A 14892-nucleotide genomic window follows, 5' to 3' on the forward strand; every position below is an offset into this window, starting at 1 on the left:
ATTAATAGCAGCCACAAAATTAAAAGATGCTTGCTCCTTGGAAGAAAAGTTATGACCAACCTAGACATCATATTAAAAAGCAGAGGCATTTTTTTGCCAACCAAGGTCTGTCTAGTCAAAGCTATGGCTTTTCCACGTATGGATGTGAGAGTTGGACTATAAAGAAAGCTAAGCACCGAAGAATTGATGCTTTTGAACTGTGGTGTTGGAGAAGACTCTTGAGACTCCCTTGGACTGCAAGGAGATCCAACCAGTCCATCCTAAAAGAGATCAGTCCTGGGTGTTCATTGGAAGGACTGATGCTGAAGCTGAAACTCCAATACTTTGGCCACCTCATGGGAAGAGTTGACTCATTAGAAAAGACCCTGATGCTGGGAGGGAATGGGGGCAGGAGAAGAAGGGGATGACGGAGGATGAGATGGGTGGATGGCATCACCAACTCGATGGACATGAGTTTGAGCAAGCTTTGGGAGCTGTTGATGGACAGGGAGGCCTGGCGTGCTGCAGTCCATGGGGTCGCAAAGAGTCGGACACAACAGAGCAACTGGACTGAACTGAAAGCAAGAAAGAGCTTCAGGGTGGGTGTTGCTGGCCTCCAGAGACAGTGAGAATGGACCCAGATGAGCTGGGGACAATACTCGTTGCATTCAGCATGGGAAAGAACTGACCTGGAGAGACGAGCTCTAGAAACTCGTCAGAATCAATGAGGGAAGGTGTGGAAAAGGGGCTTTCACCAGCATGAGCATCAGTGTATAGGGTGGTGCTGGCTGAGCTCTAGCACACAGGTCTTCTAATCAACTTGCCACAAACACACGCGGAGACACACAGAGGCACCCTTAGACACAGACACACAGCCGGGGTCAGAATGGAACAGCTGTGCCTTGAAATCTCAGTGGCTTAGCACAACAAGAATTTATTTATTACTCAAGTAGGCAGAAGGAGAAGGCAGTGGCACCGCACTCCAGTACTCTTGCCTGGAAAATCCCATGGATGGAGGAGCCTGGTAGGCCGCAGTCCATGGGGTAGCGAAGAGTCAGACTGAGCGACTTCACTCTCACTTTTCACTTTCATGCATTGGAGAAGGAAATGGCAACCCACTCCAGCGTTCTTGCCTGGAGAATCCCAGGGATGGGGGAGCCTAGTGGGCTGCCGTCTATGTGGTCACACAGAGTTGGACACGACTGAAGTGACTCAGCAGCAGCGGCACGTAGGCAGAAGACTCCAGGAGGTTCAATCGCGTAATTCTGCTTTGTTCATAATCCCCGATCGCCAAGGCAAGGAAACGGTGACTGAGGAGGAGCGCTGATGCTGACATGCTTCACGTGGAAGAGATGCTTGCTGAACTGCGAGGGGGCTAGGAGACACAGGGGCCCACAGATAGCCAGTGAGCAGGGTCTCTACTGTGGAGTTCCTGGGCTTGCTCTGTGCTCCCAAGCAAGGATATGATGGTTCATTTTACCTGTCAACTTTTCTGACCCAAGGTGCCCAGATATTTGGCCAAACATTATTCTGGATATTTCTCCGAGAGTGTTTATTGGATGAAATTAACATTCAAATCATGGGACGTTGAGTAAAAGCAGATTGCCATCCATAATGTAGGCGGGTCTCATCCGATCAGTTGATGTCCTGACTAGAACAAAGACTGACCTCACCCCAGCAGGGAGGGAATTTTGCCAGCAGATGGCCTGTGGACGTGAACAGCTGGACTGCCACACTCCCCTGATTCTCCAGGAAATCCACAATCCTGTGGCCAAATTTCTTAATAAAAATCACACCATTGGTTCTGTGTCTCTGGAGTATGCTGACCAATACTCAGACGAAGGACAAAAAGGCAATTTTGAGAAGCACCTTTGCTAGAAGTATTCTCATAAGAGCAGAAGAAGTAAGAGCAAATTTTTCCAAAGCTCTCCCTCAAGCTGTGGGTAACATCTTTCTCAAAATCAAGAGCCTGACAGTGGGCAGCCTTTCTTTTTCTTGCTTGTGTCCATCTCGCTGTCACAAGCTAAATGAACCCTGGACCACTTGAGTGAGTCCAGCACATCACTCCAGTCTATACTTCAGGCACCATCTTTGGGTCATTTTTTTTTTCACCACTCCACACTAAACAAATCGACCAGTGTCTTATCTTATGCTTTTTCAAAGAAAAAAAAAAACTTTGATACAAAATTCTTCTCTTTTTAGCCCTCTTCCCACACTCTATTTGTCTAGTTGCATAAAAAGAAATAGTTGATGCCAAGTGAATTTCCTTAAATGGGGACATTAATTTATTCTGCATATACACCAACACAGCTCTAAGAGAGGAAAAGTTGCTACTCTGATTTAATGGCAGGGATCATCACCAGAAACATCAAACCAAAACTAACCCTGGTCTTATCTGGTACATGAAACGGCCATGAATCCTCTGAAATTCAGGAGATTCTAGACAATAAGGAGCACCTGCTGCCAAGACCCAGAGTTTCTTGTTCAGCCAGTTTGTAATGACCCTGCGGCATCCTATGGTGAGTCGATAATAACACCAAGCCTCAAGACAGCTTTGTCTCCACCTCTTTAAAAACTAGGAATAAACCTACCATATGGCCCAGCAATCCCACTACCAGGTATACACCCTGAAAGTGAAAGTCGCTCAGTTGTGTCCAACTCTTTGCAACCCCATGGACTATACAGTCCGTGGAATTCTCCAAGCCAGAATCCTGGAGTGGGTAGCCTTTCCCTTCTCCAGGGGATCTTCCTAACTCAGGAATCGAACCCAACATACCCTGAGAAAACCATAATTCAAAAAGACACAGGTAGCCCAATGTTCATTGCAGCAGTACTTACAATAGCCAGGAGGTGGAAGCACCCTAGATGTCCACAGACAGATGAATGGATAAAAAAGATGTGGTACATATATACAATGGAGTACTCCTCAGTCATAAAGAGGAATGACTCTGAGCCAGTTCTAGTGAGGTGGACGAAGCTAGAAGCTATTATACAGAGTGAAGTAAGTCAGAAAGAGAAAAACAAATATATAGTAACGCATATGACAGAAGACGAGATGGCTGGATGGCATCACCGCCTCGATGGACATGAGTCTGAGTAAACTCCCGGAGTTGGTGATGGACAGGGAGGCCTGGCGAGCTGCGATTCATGGGGTCGCAAAAAGTCAGACATGACTGAGCGACTGAACTGAACTGATAGAATCTAGAAAAATGGTACTAATGAACCTCTTTGCAGGGCAGGAATAGAGATGCAGACAGAAAACAGACTTGTGGACACAGGGGTGGGGGGAGGGGGAGGGACAAGCTGGAAGAGTAACATGGAAACATATGTCACCACGTGTGAGACGGACAGACAGTGGGAGGCTGCTATGTAACACAGGGATGTCAACCTAAAGGGCTGGGACAGGCGGCGGGGAGGATAGGATGGGGTGAGGGGATTGGGAGGTTCAAGAGGGAGGAGATATATGTATATTTATGGTGGATTCATGTTGTTGTATGGCAGAAATCAACACAACATTGTAAAGCAATTATCCTCCAACTTTAAAAAAAAAAAAGGAAAAAAAGAGATAGCTTTGACTTCTATCCTGGCCCATCAAGGCTCAGGTTCCCCATCTTTACATAAACATAAGACAAAATTTTTCTCCAGTTGCTCACAAGGATGGGTGTAAGCAGCTGCAAAGCACTCAGTGTATGCAAAGTGTCTTACATCACATAACACAAAGTCGATAAGCAAAGTCGTCCCAGAGAATGAGCACCTTCACTAACGCGAACTTGCTTCTTACTTTCAGCCGTCCTCTTCCAACTGAGGACCCTGGTGTTTTGCAAAGGCCGCCTGTGGCCCTCTTCCGTTATTACAGCTGAATGCCTTCAGAAACCCTTCTGTGTCACTAAAAATAAAACCCTCGTAGGACCCAGAAGAACCACTGCCAATTCGCTAGAGCCAAATTTGAGATTTCTTTTAGAGGAGGCCTATAAAACCATCTATAAATAGAAAAGTCTTTCCTGTTATTTTTAATTACTGCGTTTTCATGCAAACACACTCTGCTCACCAGGATTGGAGAATCGCGGGTGGGGCTCACAGCCTGGGTCCCACAGATCAGCAAAGGACCCTCCCTTCCTACCAGGGAAGATCCAGGGCAGGAGGAGAAGAGGGCAGCAGAGGATGCAGTGCTTGGATGGCATCACCGACTCGATGGACATGAACTTGGGCGAACTCCGGGAGAGGGTGATGGACAGGGAGGCCTGGCGTGCTGCAGTCCATGGGGTTGCAAAGAATCGGACACGACTGAGCGACTGAGGAACAGCATCAACTCCGTTCCGATGGGAAGCCTGGCTCCAGCTACAGGAATCCTGGGGATGGGGGAGGCGTGGAAGCGCCCCCGAGTGACCTCGGCTGTTTCTCATTCTGGGTCCCGAAGCTGCCTTTGGAGACTTCCCAGAGTGTTTCCAGCCCTTTAAAGCAAGTGCGGATTTCTAGAAATCGAGTGGAGACTTAATGTACGCGTATTTAAGGTAACTGTGGACCACAAAGCGCTTCTCTGTAGCCGGTGGAGGGCACATGTGTGACGGGCACCAGCTGGATGCCCCAGCTCCAGAGTCGGTTGGCAGACTGGGGTCTGAAAGGGGGTGAGCGGGCCCAGCCCCTGAGAGCCGGGGAGGGGGTCTCCTGCTCTACCCCAGCCCCCCAGGCAGAGGGCTGGCTCCCACCTCGTCTCTCCAGGCTCAGAGAGGACGGGCACTGAGACCTGCATGGGATGTTGAGGTCTGGGGGAGTCCTGCCGGGGCCCCCGGGGCTGCCTGGCGACCCCACTTGCTGCAGGAAATAAGCCCACCTCAGGCAGGTGGGGGAGTCAGGCCCGAGGACTCCCTTCTGCTCACTGTTGTGAAACCTTCGCCCCCTGCGAACCCAGCCCCCGTGGCTCCATCCTCCGATGGGAAGGGGGTCCAGTCGCGCCAGCCAACCAGCTGGCCAGCAATTGCACGAGCGCCATCCGTGCCCCCTGCTTCCTGCTGGGTCACTAACGCCCAACGCCCTGAGGGGCAGGAACCGCTGGTCCAGCAGCAGCTGCTCTGCCAGGTGTGGCCGTGGGAGCCGAAGCTGGTTCTTCACTCCTTCTGAGCCTCAGTTTCCTCATCTGTAAGATGGGGAGGGAAGGAATCATACCTACCAGAAGGGCTTTGTGGGGACTAAGTTATGTAAGGTGCCGGAACAGATCCTGATACCTGGTTGATTCTGGGTTTTGTTCTGGAAGCTGTGGGATTGCAGTTCTTGCATCTTCTATCTGCCCTCTAATGGATGAGGATGAGAGGGCTTGTGGAAGCTTCCTGATGGGAGGGACTGTCACCTGCTTCTCCTTATGCTTTCAATCTTGCCCATTCTCAGGGTCTTTTCCAATGAGTGGGCTCGTGGCATCAGATGGCCCAAGTATTGGAGTTTCAGCTTCAGCATCAGTCCTTCCAATGAACATTCAAAGTTGATTTCCTTTAGAATGACTGGCTTCATCTCCTTGCTGTCCAAGGGACTTTCAAGAGTCTTCTCTGGCACCACAATTTGAAAGCATCAGTTATTCGGCCCTCAGTCTTCTTCATGGTCCAACTCTCACATCCATACATGACCACTGGAAAACTCTCTGGGGAAAACTTGCTCCAGTGAGTAAATCTTTAACCCAATTTTCTGCTGACGGGTGGGGCTGTGCTCCCTCCCTGTAGTTTGGTCTGAGGCGGCTCAGTCCTGGAGTCTGCAGCCTCCATGGCAGGGCTACCATATGGTACAGTCTATGGTAGGGCTAATGGCGAGCTCCTCCAAGAGGACTTACACCAACATGCCATGCCTCCCGGGACAGCTGCTGCTAGTGCCTCTGAGCCCAAGGAGGGCCACTGTAAATCCATGCCTCCACGGGAGACTCCCAAACACTCACAGGCAAGTCTGTCTCAGTCTGTTGTGGGGTCACTGATGCTTGGAAAGACTGAAGGCAGGAGGAGAAGGGGACGACAGAGGATAAGACAGTTGGATGGCGTCACCGACTCAACGGACTTGAGTTTGAACAAACTCTGGGAGATGGTGAAGGACAGGGAAGCCTAGCATGCTGCAGTCCATGGGGTTGCAAAGAGTCAGACGTGACTTAGCAACTGATCAACAAAAAGTCAGTCCTGTGTAAGTATTTAACTAATATAGTCATTAGGATACAAATTAAAATAATGGTGACTATCATGGATCCATAGTATTGTTTGATCTACATAAGCTTTATGAATCTACTCTAATCAACTATGCCCCATCCATTATGTTTTCATGTTCACTGCAGCATAAATTATAACAGCTGAGATTCGGAAGCAATCTAAGTGTCCATCAGTGGATGAGTGGATAGAGAAGGTGCAGTATGTATGTACAACAGGATATTATTCAGCCATAAAAAAGGAAGTAAATCTTACCCTTTGAAACAGGGATGAAATTGAGGACATTGTGATAAGTGAAATATTTTGGTTTGGCCAAAACCTGAGCAAACTTTTTGGCCAACCCAACAAGTCAAAAAGAGAAAAACAAGTACCATATGAACTCATTTATAAGTGGAATCTAAACAAGCAAAAATCTCAACCTCATAGGTACACAGAGAATAGACTGGTGGTTGCCAGAGTGGGGCTTAGGGGGTGTGCAACATGGACAATGGTGGTCAAAAGATCCAAAGTTCCTGTTATAAAAGAAGTAAGTCCCGGGGCGGGATGTGCATCACGGTGAGTGTGGTCAGTGACTGTATGGCATGTTGGAACACTGCTGAGGGAGTAGCTCCTACAAGTTCTCACCGTAAAACCATGTGCGAAGACCCTGGTGGCTCAGGCAGTAGAGAACCCGCCTACAATGCCAGGGACCTGGGACCAACCCCTGGGTCGGGAAGATCCCCTGGAGAAGGACATGGCAACCCACTCCAGTATTCTTGCCTGGAGAATCCCAGGGACGGGGGAGCCCGGCGGGCTACAGTCTGCGGGGTTGCAAAGAGTCTGACGTGACTGAGTGACTAACACACAAATGTGTGAAGACTGGCGTTACCTAGGCTTATTGGGGTGATCATTTCACAATAAACAGGTATCAAATCACTATGTTCCACACCTGAAACTAATACAGTGTTACATGTCAAATTATACCGCAGTTAGAAATCAAGTCCTGTTCTGATAGAAACGAGAGGTCAGAGCCTCCACAAAATATAAACGTGTAGACACGTGCATCCCTGTTTACACAGTAAACGTTAAATAACTTTCAAGTATGATGTTTCACTTCATTTGTTCCCAGGATGGTGATTTTATAATTTCCCTGTCTATCTCACAAGAAGCAGGTAACCGAGAGACTCATTGGTTTGTGTGATAAAAGACTTACCAACCACAGGTGTTTCCACTCTCACTCCTTGGGCCATGTGGCTCAATGAAGAAGACTCACTCTGGTTCTCTGCCAGTGGGGAGGGGGAGCTACCCTGGCCACCAGCTCAAAATAAATATTCTGACTAAGATTAACTCTGCAACCCAGCATTTACTTCCAAAGTTTGTACTGCACAAAGAACATTGCTCAGGCGGAAAAAAAAAAAGGAACAGAAAGGAAAAGAAAAAACGCGTCACCAAACAATGACATTCATGTCTGGGTGACATAAAAACATAACTCAAAGGAAGACCGATGAGTAGAATTTCTTAAACATTATGGGCCAGCTGCTCCCAGGTTTGTGTGTTATCTGCTTCAGTTCAGTTCAGTCACTCAGTCGTGTCCAACTCTTTGCGACCCCATGGACTACAGCACACCAGGCCTCCCTGTCCATCACCAACTCCCAGAGTTTACTCAAACTCATGTCCATTGAGTCAGTGATGCCGTCCAACCACCCCATCCTCTGTCATCCCCTTCTCCTCCTGCCCCCAATCCCTCCCAGCATCAGGGACTTTTCCAATGAGTCAGCTCTTTGCATCAGGTGGCCAAAGTATTGGAGTTTCAGCTTCAGCATCAGTCCTTCCAATGAACACCCAGGACTGATCTCCTTTGGGATGGACTGGTTGGATCTCCTTGCAGTCCAAGGGACTCTCAAGAGCCTTCTCCAATACCATAGTTCAAAAGCATCAATTCTTCGGCGCTCAGCTTTCTTTATAGTCCAACTCTCACATCCGTACATGACTATTGGTAAAACCATAGCCTTGACGAGACGGACTGGTTGTCTGCTTAGATGAGAAGAAAAACACTGCGCAGTCCCATTTGGAGTTGTTGCTTTTGTTGTTGCTGAGTCGTGTCCCCTCTGGAGTGCTGACCAGTCATTTTACAAAAAGCAAAATTCTACTCTGAATCAGTCACGGGTGACTCTTTGCTGGAGCGACAGACGCCCTCCTCAGGTTGTCATCTCCCTGCTCTCCTTTTCCAGGTTGAGCTGTTGGAGGAGCGTGTCCTCCTCTGTAAAGCCGTGGGTCAGCACAGCCTGGGACCTGCCCACCTGAGCAGGCAGAGGTGCCACCACTCGGACAGTGTGGCCTTGAGCAGGTCAGTGAACTCCCAGCCCCACAGTGACAGAGTCAGGGCCTTTCTCATGCATTTGCTGTGATGGTTCATTGAACTGATGCTGGGAAGCACCCCAGATAGTCCCAGAACTACAGTGAGTTCTACTCCGTTATTAGCTGGTCTAATTGTGGTCACTGCCAAAACATGCCATCTGACCATCAGGTATACGGTCTTTGCTTGCCTGGGTTGCATGATCCGAGTAAATAGCCCAGGATATTCCAATTAAGGCTTCAACGCTTAAAGACAGAGACGTAGGTTGCTAATCAAAAGTAAAAGTGTTCCCTAAACAAAAGATGAATTTACTTTCCATTTTTGACGATGTACATGTTAGAACTCTCGAGGTACACAGGGTATGATTTCTTACCCCTTCTGTGATGAGGTTATAAAAGACACAGATTTCTTTCTCCATGGCCTCCTCTGCTTTGTCTCAGCCTGCTCGCCTTAATGAAGCGAGCTGCCGTGTGGCAGAGGACCAGAACAGGGAGCAGACTCCAGCCAACGGTCAGCATGGGAGGGTCCGAGACCCGCAAGCCAAGAAGGGTCCAACTGCTGCCAACAGCCTCCAAGTGAGCGTGGCAGCCGGTCCATCCCCAGCAGAGCCTTCGGATGACCACAGACCCCGGGTCAGTGCCAGAACTTCAGCCTCTGGGACCACACGAAACATGTAGCCACCTGCACTCTGCCCACACGCCTGCCCACACAAACCGTGAGATGAGATGACCATGTGCTAAGGCTGGGGTGACCTGTTACAGAGATAACTGAGACTCTGGCTAAGCTACTGCCACGTCAAGAATAAGTAATGCAATCTTCAGGGAAAAGTGAATCAACGCTAAGCATTTTTTTTAACATGGCTAACTTGATTCTTCATAGCAGTATCTGATACCAAAGGAGAATGGAGGGAATGTTTGTAAAGTAATGAGGGAAAGAAAAGGTGAGCCTAGAACAGTAAATCCAGTTAGATGCTGCTCAACACTGTAAAGAAATTTTTAAAAAAACTTATCAAAGTATACAACTGGTAATTTTGTTGTATGCAAACTACACTTCAATAAAGATATTTTTTAAAGAATTGAAAAATAATAAGAAATGTGTTTGAGGGAATGTTAAAGGTAAGCTAGGTCAAGAATGTGATTTTGTACAGAAGTCAGCAAACAATCCAGTCCATCGTCTGTTTTAAGATCCCCTGGAGAAAGGCATGACAACCCACTCCAGTATTCTTGCCTGGATAATCTCATGAACAGGGGAGGCTGGTGAGTTACAGTCCATGGGGCCGCAAAGAGTCAGACATGAGTGAGCAAGTAACACTTCCACTTCATAGGCTGAGAATAGTTCTTACATTTTAAGAGGATTTTAAGAGTCAAACAATGATTAATGTTTCAGGGCATGTGAAAATTACATGAAATTGAAACCTAAAAATAAGGTTTCACTAGCACACAGCCACACCCAATCTTTTACTCCTTGTCTGTGGGGGCTTTTAAAAATCCTTTTAATTGACAAATAAAATTATAAAATATTTAAAATACAGAATGTGATGATTTCATGTACAAATACATTATAAAAGGATTCTTCCTGCTGTCTAGAGTAACAGCAGCAAAGTTGAGAAGGAAAAAGATCATCAGCTTCAAAAAACGAAAAATACTGACTTTCTGGCTCCTTATGCTGACCCCTGATTTGTTCCTTCTTAACCTGATTCTTAATTTTCCTTTCTCCATCTTGCCAACAATTCCATATACTGAAAGGCTGAAGGGTAGACTCAAGAGACGCAGGTATGAGGTGGGAACACTGCGAAATACTAGTTTCCAAAAAAGACATTCAAGCAAACTCATGAACCACACTCACCTAACTTCTCAGAAAAACTGATTTCCAGTGGAAGCCAGAAAGGGAAATATTAAAGTATAAATTTTTCTGAGAAAGAAAAAAAAACATGGACTAAAAGGGACTTCTTTCCTCTACCCTCACCTGTTCTAGGAGTATTTCAGATGTTTAATCTCTTCCATCCAGGTATATACTCATGAAACCTCAGCAAGAGCCATGGTCAAATGTAAAATTTTTAAAAAACATAAAAACGTTCCTTGGATTTGTTATATATTTTTCAAGCCCAGTACCTAGAGGGTTGTTTTGATTTTTCTTTCAATTTGAATTATTGACATCACTCTTCTAAAAGAATATGATCTCCTGCTTCCCTTACTTCAAAACATCCTCTGGAGGAACCACACATGACAAGACAAGCTCTTTATCGTCAAGCCGATTTACATAAAAAATATACAGTGTGCATGTGTTTGCTTTTTTTTTTAATGAATTACTTTACTTGTTTTGGCTGTGCTGGGTCTTTGCTGCTGTGTGTGGGCTTGCTCCGGCCGTGGGCTTGCTCCGGCCGTGGGCTTTGCTGTGTGTGGGCTTGCTCCGGCCATGGGCTTGCTCCGGCCGTGGGCTTCGCTGTGTGTGGGCTCTGCTGTGTGTGGGCTTGCTCCGGCCATGGGCTCTGCTGTGTGTGGGCTTGCTCCGGCCGTGGGCTTGCTCCGGCCGTGGGCTCTGCTGTGTGTGGGCTTGCTCCGGCCGTGGGCTTGCTCTAGCCGTGGCGGTGGCTCCTCCTGCTGCCGAGCAGGGGTTCCAGGGCGCTCCAACTGCAGTAGTGGCCACACGCGGGCTTCGTTGCTCCGCAGCGTGTGGGATCTTCCCAGTCCAGGGATCGAACCCACGTCTCCTGCGTTGGTGGGTGGATTCTTAACCACCGGAGCACCAGGGAAGTCCCATGGGTGTTTTTATACACTGTTTTCCACAGAGTGTGTTGTTTGTGTCACTGCAAACTCCTAGGTCTCTGAACTGCATGAGAAGGGAACGATTCCTACCATAACCTCCAAGAGTCTGCATTCACGCAATGTATCTTGTGGACAAGGAAGTCGTGGCCGGAGGCTCTCGTGGGTGACGGGTAGAACCACAGCCAATATGCACTTGACAACTATCCGTCTCTGAAGGACAGGAGTCGGCAGCCTGGAGGGCGAGGGGACAAGTGGGAGAGTCTGGAGGAGCTCCAGGAGGACGGGACGCCCCGGGGGTGACAGGTACCAGGGGTCAGGCCTGCATCTGTCGCCCAGCCCCAGTGGGAAAAGCTGGCAGATTTCAGTGGGCTGGATTGGAGTGGTGGGGAGGGAGGTTTAGGAAGAGGGGGCGTATGTGTACCTGCGGCTGATTCATGTTGAGGTATGGCAGAAACCAACACAACAATGTAAAGCAATTATGCTCCAATTAAAAATGAACACATTTTTTAAAAAAGCAAGTGGGCTGGGGTCAGCCTATCACATAGCAGAACACGACTGGAAGGCACATAAGAAGAATCTAGTCCTTCCCTCATAGCTCAGTTGGTAAAGAGTCTGCCTGCAATGCAGGAGACCCGGGTTCAATCCCTGGGTCAGGAAGATCCTCTGGAGAAGGAAATGGCAACCCACTGCAGTATTTTTGCCTGGAGAATCCCATGGGCAGAGGAGCCTGGCAGGCTACAGTCCACAGGGTCGCAAGAGTCAGACACGACTGGGAAACTAAACCACCACCAGTCCTTCCAGCTGGGGCAGTGCAGCTGGTGAGGGACTGCGATAGGAATAGGAAACCTAAACGTATCATTTCAGGTCTTCCTGGGTTTCCCATTCAAGCTGGGAATACGATGCTGAGGGCACCAGCGAGCAGGTATAGTTATTCCAGCTCACGGCAGGTGAGTGAGTTGGAAAAGCCGATGTACTTCCTGCCTGATAAACAATGTCCAAGGACTCAAAAGCTGGAGGGGCCAGGGGCATGGAGCTTTTTGCTGGAATTTATCACATTTTAAATGTGATAAAAAACCAATTCACAGGAAAGTAGTAGATCAAAGAGGTGGACTAAATGAGGTACGACTCTCTCTCCTTGCCCTTGCCCCACACACTTAGAAACGACAAAGGAAAAACACATCTCAAAACAGACCAAATTCACTACACCTACAACATGAGAAAGAAACACAGCTTCAAGGACGAAGCCACTCGTCTTTTTAGATTGTTACATCAGCTCACTCTAATTATCCTGATACAAACCTGACTTGAAAGAGAATTCTTGAAATTCAAAAAAGCAATAAAATCTAAAATACATAGCACTGTTTTAGTAACTGGATGGCGAGAGGTAAGAAAACTGATATTCAAGGCTAGAAGATGAGTCAGCATTATCTCACGGCAAGATACTTGGTAAAATTCTTAGCTTTCAGTTTTTGGAAGTCAGGTCACAAGCCAGAGGATCTTGTAGTTCTGAAGATGAAGATGAACAGAGAGCGTTAATGGAGAGTCCTGGCAATAGCTTCACTTGGAAAGCAATTACAAGAAAGAGATGAGTTCAGAAGAGGAGGGGCTGGTGTCCTCACGGTAATCGTAGGAAATAGAGCCCAGAAATCCCCAGCCTTGCATGACTGGAATGGAAAGACCTTGGCGTGCTGAACACTGCTTGGATGAAGGTGACCCGACTTGTATCAGATTGCTCATCAGCAAAAAGCAGAACTTTCTGGTGCTAAATCACTGAAATGTTGGGCTATTTATTACAGCAGCTAGCGTGAATTACCCCCAAGACAATTTTGTATGTACTATCGCAAGCAATTAGAAAGTCTAATAGGGGAGAAAAGATCCCAGTCACAATAACAATAGGGGAAAAAAACCCTACATATGCCTCTAACAAGAAATATGCAAAAGCAGGACTTCCCTGGTGGTGCAGTGAGTAGAAATCTGCCTGCCAATGCAGGGGACACGGGTTCAATCCCGGACTCAGGAAGATTCCATGTGCCTGGGGCGGGGAGGGAACCCTCAAGCCCCATCTGAGGGGGGAAATGGCAATGCTTATGCTTTATTATAAAGTCTCTGTATGTTTTTTTTTAATTATACAGATAAATTTTACATGTATTTATGTTTTAGTAAACTTGATATTTTAGAACACCAAAACTAGTGGGAAGGGCAGTGAGTTTCTATTACCTCCCCTCATCCCCACACATTCACAGGCTTCTGCACTTTCAACATCCCTACCAGAAGGCACATTTGTTCCAACTGATGGACTCACCCTCACACCTCATAATCATGCAAAGTCCCAGGTTTGAATCAAAGTTCACTCTTGTGTTGTACAATCCGTGAAGAAGTTAAGTGAAAGTTGTCCTGCTATGTCCAACTCTTGATGACCTCATGGACTGCAGCCCGCCGGGCTCCTCTGCCCATGCAAGAATACTGGGTAGGCTGCCACGCCCTCCTCCAGGGGGTCTTCCTGACACAGGGATCAAACCAGTGTCTCTTAAGTGTCCTGCATTGGCAGATGGGTTCTTTACCACTAGCGCCACCTGGGAAACCCTTTATTATTATTGTGCTATCACAAAGGAAAAAGTGGCTGACATTCTGTAACTGTGCTTCCATCTTTCTTGTTAAATACTAACAGCTCATTATTTCCTGGACACCAAACTAGGGTGAAAGTGAAAGTGAAATTGAAGTTGCTCAGTCGTGTCCGACTCTTTGCAACCCCATGGACTGTGGCCTACCAGACTCCTCTGTCCATGGGGATTCTCCAGACAAGAATACTGGAGTGGGTTGCCATGCCCTCCTCCAGGAGATCTTCCCGACCCAGGGATTGAACTCTGGTCTCCCACATTGTAGGCAGACGCTTTACCATCTGAGCCACTAGGGAAGTAGTAAGTCCTAAAATGAGGGTAGGTCATCCAACCTCAGTTACTTTTCAAACTTCATCTGCGTCCTTCCGGCACCCTACCCTCAAACATAAGATACTTTCCCATCTGCGCACAGCGCGCCTGGTCCTGCTCACTCTGCGTCGCTGGCTGAGGCAGCTACTTAGGTCCAGCCCCTGTGTTTTCCACCACCAGGAGGCTAAGCCAGCGCACATTTGCGAAGGTGTAGGCTCGTTTTCTCTGCCCAGCAGCCGTTTTCTTGGACCCCTTACCTCTCGATGTGCCATGCTGTCTCCATCACCCAGCCTCTTCACTCAAATCCCGCCTAACACGCCTGGTCACGACACACACACCCTCCTTTGGGACACCACCCGTGTAGCACAATAGCAAACCCCTAGACATCCCTCCGAAAGCTGGTCTTGGGGCACCTTGCACCACGCACGGTGTCTGCGTGTCCCCGTCTTACACGTCAAGGCAAGCACAGCTGTGCGATCAGCTCCCGCGGGCTGATGACAGGGTTTAAGCGGAAGCTGGGGGAAAGCTCGAGGCTGTGTTCCATTCCCAAACCCCCTCACGCTTGATATGATTTGAACCTTTCCAGCACATCCTGCTTCATGCTTCCCTCAGGGCACAGGACAGTCTGCATCCTAACGAGATGCCCCAAGGAGATGAAAACGATAACTCAAGTAATAATCCTGCACCTCTAGAACCCAGGTGAATAGACAACA

The 14892-nt window shown here is 47.9% G+C and overlaps 1 long non-coding RNA gene across 1 annotated transcript; it reads left to right on the top strand.

Annotated features, from left to right (window-relative positions):
- The first annotated feature begins 5496 nt into the window (after nt 1–5496).
- LOC122683728 lies at nt 5497–9950 on the top strand. The gene is made up of 3 exons (XR_006337799.1): nt 5497–5627; nt 8363–8478; nt 8928–9950. It is a non-coding gene; the product is annotated as an uncharacterized LOC122683728 (long non-coding RNA).
- Nucleotides 9951–14892: the final 4942 nt, after the last annotated feature.

This window comes from Cervus elaphus, chromosome 25 (genome assembly GCF_910594005.1).
Source record: "Cervus elaphus chromosome 25, mCerEla1.1, whole genome shotgun sequence".
Classification (NCBI taxonomy): Eukaryota; Metazoa; Chordata; class Mammalia; order Artiodactyla; family Cervidae; genus Cervus; species Cervus elaphus.